Genomic DNA, 10758 nt, shown 5'->3' with positions numbered 1-10758 from the left:
TGGTCTGATCCAGCAGGGCTCATCTTATGTTCTCATGTTCCTTGGATGGTGGCTTCTCCTCCTTCTCCTACAGGTACTGCATTGTATACTAATTGCATCAGACCAAGTTCTCCTCCCATTTAACTTTTCTCCCTCCATTTTTATTCCTAGCGTACAAAGATCTGCATGACATGCAAAATGACAGAAAAAAGATCTGGGCAGAGACTTTTAAGCTACAGGATGCATTATTTAAGATTAATGGTAAGATATGAGACTTCCTCTGCCCCTGGACCTGTTAACATGTCATTCCTTCAGAGATGAGGCTCGCTCCCGCGCTAATGGGCTCTGTGCTGCAGAAAGATGGGTCTGTACATTGAAAGGATCACGTTGGCCCTTGAGCCAGTTTGATATGATAGTAACTAGTGATGGGCAAGCTGACACTGCTGCAATTTGGAATCGGGCAGCTGGTTTATGACTCCAGCAATATGAGCTTAGACAAAAGTATTCAACAGTCCATGCTTTTGAATCATGGCCAAATACTCCTAATTGCAGTAAGATCAGGACAGAGAAAAGGAAGTACTTCTCCACATAGTTAAACTATGGAGTTTGCTACCACAAGATGTAGTGATGGCCACCAATTTGGATGGCTTTAAAAGGGGATTAGATAAATACCTGGAGGAGAAGGCTATCAATGGCTACTAGTCCTGATGGCTATGTGCTACTTCCAGTACCAGAGACAGTAAGCTTATGTACACCAGTTGCTGGGGGACATGCGCATGAGAGTGCTCTTGCACTCGTGTCCTACTTGTGGGTTCCTGGTTGACAGCTGGTTGGCCACTGTGTGAGCAGAATGCTACACTGGATGGACCCTTGGCCTGATCCAGCATGGATCTTCTTATATATCTGCCATCCAATCAATGTAATCACTGAGGCCTCTAGCCCCAATATGTTAAGTTTATGGATCCAATAAACCTCCCCTTTTCTTCATTGTATAGTTCTTTCTCGTGAGGTCGTATATATTCTATACACCAAAATCTCAGGCTTTTCTCATCATGATTATGCTCTTGCAAATGTATGACCAGGGTGGCTGAGCTTTACCTGTTCTAATACAGCTATAGCGATATAGCAATTTTCCATACATGTGCATATGTGATATATGGGGATAACGCAGATTTTAGCGATATACATCAGTTTTGCACAAATGCGCATTTTAGCGATATGTAGGGGTGTCAGAGAATTTCTCGCCGAAACTTCGGGGGGCCGAGTGCCAACGTATTCGGACCCCCAAAGTAGTTTCGGGGAGAAATTCTCCGCCCCCCCACCCCCCGCACCCCTCCCCGGGATGGGACTTACCTTTCCCGAATGTCGCTCCCGGTGGCGGGTCGCAGCGGCGGTTCGGCAGGGCTTCGACAGGGGCGGGGGCGGCAGCCGGTCTTTCGACCGGCTGCCACTGCCGCCATTCCAAGAAAAGTAAAAAAAAAACACACGCCCCCGTGATAGGCTACGTGACGATTAACGTAGCCTATCATGGCTAGATTTGCAAAGTCAGCCGTGATAGGCTACGTAAATCGTCACGTAGCCTATCACGGGTGACTTTAAAAAAAAAAAAAGCGAGTACGGCTAATGGCGGCCCCCATAGGGAGCCGCCATTCCCGTTCCTTATTTGGTCGCTGTAGTCTACGTAAAGATTACGTAGACTACGGCGAAAATAAGGGCAACGCTATTTGTGTTGCCCTTATTTTCGCCGTAGTCTACGTAAATCTTTACGTAGACTACAGCGACCAAATAAGGAACGCGAATGGCGGCTCCCTATGGGGGCCGCCATTTGCGTACGCGCTTTTTTTTTTTAAAAAGTCACCCGTGATAGGCTACGTGACGATTAACGTAGCCTATCACGGCTGACTTTGCAGATCTAGCCGTGATAGGCTACGTTAATCGTCACGTAGCCTATCACGGGGCGTTGTTTTTTTTTTTTTTACTTTTCTGTTGAAGTTCGCGGCCGGGAAGACGGGGCGCTTCTCCCCGGCCTGAATTTCGGCCGGGGGCAAGGCAGGAAGCCTCCCCCCCGGCCTGAATTTCAGCCGGGCGAGTCGGGAAGACACTCCCCGCTCGCATGAACTTCGGGGGGAGAAGCGAAGCGCCTCCCCCCCACCAGGAAAAAAGCTGCGGGACAAGGTAAGTCCCTTTCGTACATCCCTAGCGATATGGTGATTTTGTGCCATTTTTCAATGTTTTTCATATTTTCTTATTTTTGTAACAGAATCAGAAGAAAATGGCCACCAACAGCCATCATCAGCTCCTCTCCTACAATCGGTGTGTAAGCGGTGGTCCTCAGTAAGATAAAGCTTTTTATGGGCCCCAGTAAGCAGGCAGCTGAAGATGTAATTGCCTCAAGGTGGGTACGCCATAGAGTATTTTCAGAAAAGTGAAGCCCCTATATTTAAATGAGCGACACTGTTGTAAGCTCCAAAAGGATCTCTCCAAACTGGGAGAACGGGCATCCAAATGGCAAATGCGGATCACTGTAAGCAAGTGTAAAGTGATGCACGTTGAGGCAAAAAACCCACCTTCAAGTATAGGCTGTTGGGAGCTGAGCTAGCAGCGACTGACCAAGAAACAGATCTTGAGGTTGTGGTGGACAGCTAGATTACAGCTAGTGTGCAGCTGCTGTAAAAAAGGCAAACTGCATGCATGTTAGGCATAATTAGGAAAGGAATTGAGAATAAAACTGCCAATACCATACTGCCATTATACAAATCTATGGTGTGAGCACACGTAGAATATTGTGTACAGGTTTGGTCAACACACCTAAAAAGGATATTGTAGAATTGAAAAAAGGGCAACTAAAATGATCAAGGGGCTGGAGCATCTGGAAGGCCACAATCCCTAGTCAGCATAGCCAATGGTGAGGGGCAACGGAATTCGAAGTCCAAAACATCTAAAGGGCCACCAATTGCCCATCCGTGATGCAATAGGTGGGGTACCAAACTTCAGTTAGGAATAAGATTCATTGCCTAGCTAGGACACTCTCCTACAGAAGTTCATTTTGCATCTGTCATGTGAACACAACATCTACTAGCAGAATGAGAGCAGCCCTTGGAGAACGTCTTCTCACCCTCCTTGTTACCTGTTCCTGCATGTTCCAGCTCTGAGCACACTTCCCAGGTATGGGACAGCTTCTCCGAAACACTGTCATTCTGGTAGTCTTCATTCTGGTAGTCTTCATCCATGGCAGGGTGAGGCTGCATCGACAATAGTTCTTGGCATCAGTGAAGCTCAGCAATCGTACGCTTTTGCTTTCTATCATTCTCACCTCCCTTTCTATCAAATAAGCCGCATAAGAGTTAGGCCCATGCACTAACCCTGAAGCCTTGCTGCTCAGGGTGGGAGGGAGAATGAACCTTGTTTACTAGGCAAGAACAGTTCCCAAAACACAATATTAGAATGATACTACTATAGGTGGTAGTTTGGATGCAGGCAGACAAAAGCAGATGTAAATATATTAAATGTGGATTTTACAACCAGATGAGCATCTTCTCCTTGATGTTTGAGCATGTTCTCCTGGTTGTATAGTGCAGGAACTCTTACAAACCACCAGGCAGAAGGTTTTAAGAGTCAGCATATTGCTTCTCATGAGAAGAATTATCTTCCTCTATCCAGCAGTCACTCCCCGCTCGAGCCATGTGCGCTAGTAATCTTCTTTTAGAACTGTGATGTCCAACATGGTGCCTGAGGGGCCCCAATGTGCCCACCAGGCTCCCTGCCCCTCCTGATTTTGAATTTCTTAAGATTTTTAAAGTGATTAATTTAACTGGGAGACTGGTATGCTGCAAAGCAAAGTATTGTCCTCCAGTGCTACTTTTGAGTTCAAAAGAGGTTTTGTGTTTTGGAGCTCAGACTCTATCTGCCTTGTACTTAGAAGTTCTTGGGCAAGTTACTTTTCTTTTAGTCTTACCAGCTGCCTTCTGGGAAATGAGTGCTTTGTGACTGGCCAGCCCCACCATGGCAGTCATGTTATGAATGGGCATGACACTGACAAAATTCCAAATGTGCCCACTAACCCAAAGAGGACAGGGACCCCTGTTCTATAATATTTTGTATTAGAGCCACCTCTGTCAATCTGAATGATGGAAGATTGACCATGTTACTGTCAAGGACAAAAAGGTCAAGACACAGCTCTTGCATTTTCAAGGCTGAGATGCGTTTCCAGAGGTAACAGCCAATGTATTGTTTTAATGCAGTTTTATCCCAGAGCTACCACAGCTGTGCAGATCCTTCAGTACAAGAGTCATCCTATGACGAAATAAGCAGTAAAAGCATAGCAAAGACACACCGATGGCCGCAGGCTAGGAATGGCACGTTTAGAGTTAATACAAGGCAATTTCAGTGATTCCTATAAGGGAATACTGTGCCACTGGACTCTTTTTGCTTGATAGATCCACTGAAGGCAAATGCAGCTGTCACAATTTTCATTCATGAGTGCACTATTCTTCCTTTCTGTCAGACATTGGCAAGGCACAGATCGAGGACTCACTCGGCATACTCTTATCTGGCTCATGCTCAGACAGCATGACTTGCATTAGCTCTGCTTAGTTTGGTCATTTCCAGCACATCTCAACCACTCTGGCTGATGTAGATGATCCTGTTAATGCCTTGCTATCTGGGATGTATGGATAGGATCCACAGTTGTGTACCTGCAATACCCAGAGTTCTCAAACCAGATCCCTGCTGTTCCAAGTTCTGTTTGTTATTTATATGTTGTCTGACTCTCACAGAACATGGCAGTCCAGATGAAGACAGAAGATATCCCTCAAACAACCCAACACAGAGTGGAATATGTATTTGTTTATGTTGTCCTGTAACAAGAGGTTCTCAGGGCAGCTCACAATAAAACAGACTACAAAACAACAAAACAGACTACAAATAAATACAATTTAAAAAATCTAAAAAACTATATTGCGTAGGAGAAAAGTCGTTACTGTTTGCTGGGGCCTCTCCCGCTGGTTGCTACTACCACCAGCTGACCAGCCACTCCTCTCCTTCACAGGTATTTCAGAGTGGTGGCCGCCAGAGGCAGGGCCTTGGCACACGCCTCAGCATCGCGCAAAGTGTGACGCTAAGTGCGCACTTAGTGTCGCACTTGGAGACGCACCGAAGAGCACATGAAGACCCGCCCGCCGCCTCTCCAGAGAAACCAGCAACCAGCTACTAGCAGCAGCAGAGGGCAGCAGCTTTAAAAACCAGGAAGAAAGGGGCAGCTGCGGATTTTATCTGCTCCTTCTTAGCTGTTACTCTCTTTTATATTGTTTTATATTTTATATTTTAAGATTTTTAATATGTGCCTGGGAAGTCCATTGAGTAACTCAGGGGGTCGGGGAGGTGCCACCATAACTGTGGTCACGGGTGGGGGGAGGTATGGCATTGGGGGATTAACAGGCCAGTTGAGGAGAAGAGGGGCTAGACACCTTATGGCTATCCCCTTCTGGTTCTTCCCCCAACTTGATGGTCCCTGGCAGCCTTACCAGCTTGCCCTCGGGTCTGGTGGTGCTGCTGCTCAATGCCAGGTCTCTCCAAAATACAATCTCCCTCATCCATGATTTGACTGTGGATGAGGGGGCTGACCTGGTATCTATTACTGAGACCTGGGTGGGGGAACTGAGATGGGTTACTCTCTCCCAGCTGTGCCCTCCTGGGTACTCAATGAAGCACTGAGGGTCGACTCGAGGGTCGGGGAGAGGGGGTTGCTGTGGTCTATAGGAATTCAATCCCTCTCTATAGGCTTCCTGCTCATTCGAGTGCAGATCTTGAGTGTTTGTACCTTGTGCTGGGTATCCAGAACAGATTAGAGATTCTGCTGTTGTACTGCACACCCTGCTGCCCATCAGGCTCCCTGCCTGAGCTGGCCTCGGACTTAGTGTTGAGGACCCCTAGGATGATGGCCCTGGGGGATCTCAACTTCCATGCCTAGGCCGCTGTATCCGGGGTGTCTCAGGACTTCATAGCTGCCATGACAATCATGGGGCTGTCCCAACATGTCATCAGCCCAACACATGTAAGAGGACACACGCTTTATCTGGTTTTCTCGACTGGGCAGGAGGAAGGTGATCTGAAAGTGGAGGAATTAACATCTGTCCCTTTGTCATGGTCAGATCACTTCCTGCTGAGGTTTAGACTCTTGGCAGCCTTTCCCCTCTGCAAGGGTGGGGGACCCATTAAAATGGTCCGCCCCAAGAGGCTAATGTATTCTGAGGGATTCCAGAGGGCCCTGGGGGATTTTCCTGCTGGTATGGCTGGTGCTCCTGTCTAGGGATGTCAGAGAATTCCGCCACGGATCTCGGTGAGGCTGAATGCCAGTGCATTCGGCCCCCTGAAATCCGTGGCAGAACAAAGCCCCCCCCCATGAAAGGCGTGCGAAACGGAGCACTTACCTGCTGCTGTCCGCGCTGACTTGCGAATGGCGGCCGCGCTGCGGCAGCCATTCGCTTCCTCATCATAGCTGTGATAGGCTACGTAAATAATTACGTAGCCTATCACGGCTAACGCAGGGACACCATTTGCATCCCTGCGGAGGCCGTGATAGGCTACATAAGTATTTACGTAGCCTATCACGGCAAGCTAAAAAAAAAAAACAGCGTACGCAAATGGCGGCGGCTACGGCGGCCGCCATTTGCGTTTCCTTTTTTTCGCTGTTTTAGCCTACGTAAATATTTATGTAAGCTATTACGGCGAAAAAAAGGGGAACGCAAATAGCGTAGTGGGTGCTATTTGCGTTCCTTTTTTTTTCACCGTAATAGGTTACGTAAATATTTATGTAGGCTAAAACAGTGAAAAAAAGGGAACGCAAATGGCGGCCGCTGTAGCCGCCGCCATTTGCGTACGCTGGTTGTTGTTTTTTTGCCTGCAGGCTGCCCAGCGGCCGGATGTCTGGCTGCGGGCAGTCCTGGCCGGTGGCTCCGTGGAATTTCCGCGGAGCAGAGCCGGCCGGATTAGGATTTCGGGGGGAGGTGCAGAGCGCCTCCCCCCCACCGCGAATCACCCTGTCGAAAAGGTGACTTTCGTACATCCCTACTCCTGTTGAAGCCCAGGTTGCTCTGCGGAATGCAGAGATGACTGGGGCAGTTGACACAATTGCGCCCAAGCGCCCTCTCCCTCTGAGCAGAACCCAGCCAGCTCCTTGGTATACACCCAGCCTGAAGGCAATGATGCAAGAGGCGAGACAGCTAGAATGCAGGTGGAGGAAAACTCGTGCTGAGCCTGACTGAACACAAGTTAGAGCTCATTATTGAGACTACCCTGTGGTGGTGTCGGTGGCAAAGAGACAGTTATTTTCCACCAGCACTGCATCTTCTCAGTAGGGATGGCGGAGAAATCCGCCACGGACTCCAATGAGACTGGATTCTTTAGAATCCGACTCCCCTGGAGTCCTTGGCGGAACGGACTACCCCCCCCCCAAATCCCCCCAGGACGGACCCTACCTGGCGGCAGCTGGTCCGGGTCCATCATCTTTGTTCTGCAGCCATCCACTGCCGGGCTGCGGAACAAAATGGCATCTGGCATAGGGGACGCCATTTGCGTCCCTGCCCTTGGCCGTGATTGGCTATGTATTTATATAGCCTATCACGGCAAAGAGCAGGGACGCAAATGGCATCCTCTATGTCATTTGCATCCCTGCTCTTTGCCCTGATAGGCTATGTAAATATTTACGTAGCCAATCACGGCCAAGGGCAGGGACGCGAATGGTGTCCCCTACGCCGGATGCCATTTGCGGCTGCAGCCCAGCAGCGGACGGAAATCCAGCTGCGGGCGGCCCTGGCCGGTGGCTCCACGGACTCGCCACAGAGCAGAACTGGCCAGGGAGGATCCTGGGGGGAGGGATGGATTGCCTCCCCCCCCCCTGGAGCGGATCCCGGAGCAGAACGGTAAGTGGGGTTCATACACCCCAACTTCTCAGTGATGTCCACTGGAGCTTTTCTGAGTGTTTCACGGCCTGCTACATTCTGGGCCAGGGAGAGAGACTTTGGAACCCTCAGTTGCACGCTGTGGCGAGTTTGCACGGCACTTTGAAGAAGTCGCTCAGATTCATCATGAATTGGACACCATTGGTAGAGGCGTTCAGAGCACTGTCTGGTCCAATTTTATTGGATGAGTTTCAGTTATTGAGGCTTGAGGATGCGGACAAGGTCCGCGGACAAGTCCAATTGACCATTTGTGTACTTGACCCTTGCCCCTCATGGCTTATTACATCAAACAAGGAGGGGATGTCTGGCTGGGTCCAGGAGGTTGTAAATTCCTCCTTGGGAGAGGGAGTGGTGCCAGCCACTTTAAAAGAGGCGGTAATCAGACCACTCCTGAAAAAGCCTAACCTGGCGGACGTTAATAATTATAGGCCAGTGGCCAACATCCCCTTCCTGGGCAAGGTGCTTGAGCGGGTGGTTGCAGGACAGCTCCAGGCACTCTTGAATGAAACAGATTGTCTAGATCCATTTCAATCTGGTTTCAGGCCTGGTTTTGGAACAGAAACTGCCTTGGTCGCCCTGTGGGATCCCCTCTGGGGAGGGCATCCCACAGGAGAGGGACAGGGGGAGTGCGACCCTGTTGATTCTCTGGGACCTCTCAGTGGCTTTTGATACCATCAACCATGGCATCCTTCTGGATAAGTTGTCTGGGTTGGGAGTTGGAGGCACTGCACTGCAGTGGTTCCGCTCCTACTTGGATGGCCAATTCCAGAAGGTGGTGCTGGGGGATTATTGTGCTGTGCCTTGGCAATTATGCCATGGGGTTCCACAGGGCTCTATTTTATCCTGCCTGCTGTTTAACATCTACATGAAAATGCTGGGGGAGGTTATCCGGAGGTGTGGGCTGAGGTGCCATCAATATGCGGATGACACCCAGCTCTACCTCTCTTTTTCATCAAACCCAGGTGAGGCAGTGGCTGTTCTGAATCAGTGCCTGGGCACGGTAATGGACTGGATGAGAGCCAATAAACTGAAACTCAATCCAGACAAAAGAGAGGTACTGTTAGTGGGTGGTTAGTCTGCCCAGCTAGGTGATATTCAACCTTTTCTGGAGGGGGCTGCACTCCCCCTAAAGGATCACATTCGTAGTTTGGGGGTGGTCTTGGACCCAGAACTGTCACTTGAGGCACAGTTGAACTCAGTGGCATGGAGCACTTTTTATCAACTTAGGCTGGTATACCAACTACGCCCTTGTCTGGACAGAGATAGCCTAGCTACAGTTATCCATACTCTGGTAACTTCTCGTCTGGATTACTGCAATGCGTTATACGTGGGGCTGCCTTTGAAAACGGTCCAGAAACTTCAGCTAGAACAAAATGGGGCAGCAAGACTGTTAACAGGCACTGGCCAACGAGCTCATATTACGCCAGTACTTTTCCAGCTGCACTGGCTGCCTGTCCATTTCCGGGTCCAATTCCAAGTGCTGGTATTAACATTCAAAGCCCTTAACAGCTTGGGGCCAGGTTATCTGAAGGATTGCCTCCTCCCATATGTGCCTGCCCAGCCCCTAAGATCATCTCAGCAGCCCTCCTCCGTGAGCCCCTGCCAAAGGAAGTGAGGCAGGTGGCTACTAGGAGGAGGGCTTTTTCTGCTGTGGAATGAGCTCCCTAGTGAGGTTCTCCTGGCACCTACACTGTCTTCCTTTCGGTGCCAGGTGAAGACCTTTTTATTATCCCAGGCATTTTAGCTTTCTAGTCTTTTAGCTTTGTGGTTTTAAATCTGTATTTTAAATCTCTGCATTGCTGCTAGGTTTTATTCTGGTTTTATCTGGTTGTATTACTGTGGTTTTAATGTTTTTTATATTTTATACAGTTTTACTGTGTGCTTTTTGGCTTTAATTTTTGTGAACTACCCAGAGAGCTTTGGCTATTGGGTAGTATAGAAATGAAATAAATTAGTTTACTTGCTGCTGAAGAGATAACAGTGTGAGCCCCAACCAAGCCTCTTTTGGGAGGGCATTAAGAGGGTGCCACAACTCAGAAGGTCCCCTCCCTTGTAGCCACACATCTAACTTCCTTCAGTGGAGCCACCCAGAGGAGGGGCTCCAAAGCTGAGCTAGGGGTCCAGGCAGGTACATATGGAGATGTTCCTTTAGATCAGGGGTGTCAAACCTCTGGCCCACCTGGGGTCCCAATAGGGTCCTCTAGGGTTCCCCACATAGCCATGGCCCCACCCCTTCACCAAGTGGTTCCCGCTTTCCCCCCCTGGCCACCAATCGTTTGGTGGTTTCCCAGCTTTTGTGCAGGTTTGACTCATTCAAAAGGGTTGAAATTCCTCTTCGAAGGCTTATTTACTGGCAGTAAGAGCAGTAAACTAAAATACACTAGTATTCTGCCACAGCTGCTTTTGCTCCACCCCCTTTGCCTTTGGCCCCACCCATCCCTGGAATACCACCTTGAGAGCTTCTCTGAAATTGAATTTGGCCCTCAGGCCGAAAGAATTATGACACCCGTGCTTTAGATACATGGGCCACAAGCAGTTTAGGGCTTTTAACAGTTAGCCAACACTTTGAATTGGGCCCAGAAGTGGACTGGAAGTCAGTGCAGCTGACAAAAGCATTGGTCTCACATAGTCACCAACCAGTCCCAGTTAGTCACCTAGTAGCTCTATTTGGGACTAAATAAAGTTCCAAACCATGTCCCAGAGGCAGCCCTGTGTACAATGGATTGTAATAATCCAACTGGGAGGTTACCAGAGCATGTATAACTGTCAGCAAGCTATCTCTTTGTTCTTACAGGAACAAATTCACGGAAAAGAAAACCAC

Source organism: Heloderma suspectum, chromosome 2 (assembly GCF_057233095.1).
Source record: "Heloderma suspectum isolate Gila_16-S chromosome 2, 16-S_ref, whole genome shotgun sequence".
Taxonomy (NCBI): domain Eukaryota; kingdom Metazoa; phylum Chordata; class Lepidosauria; order Squamata; family Helodermatidae; genus Heloderma; species Heloderma suspectum.
Note: the sequence above shows the minus strand (reverse complement) of the source record.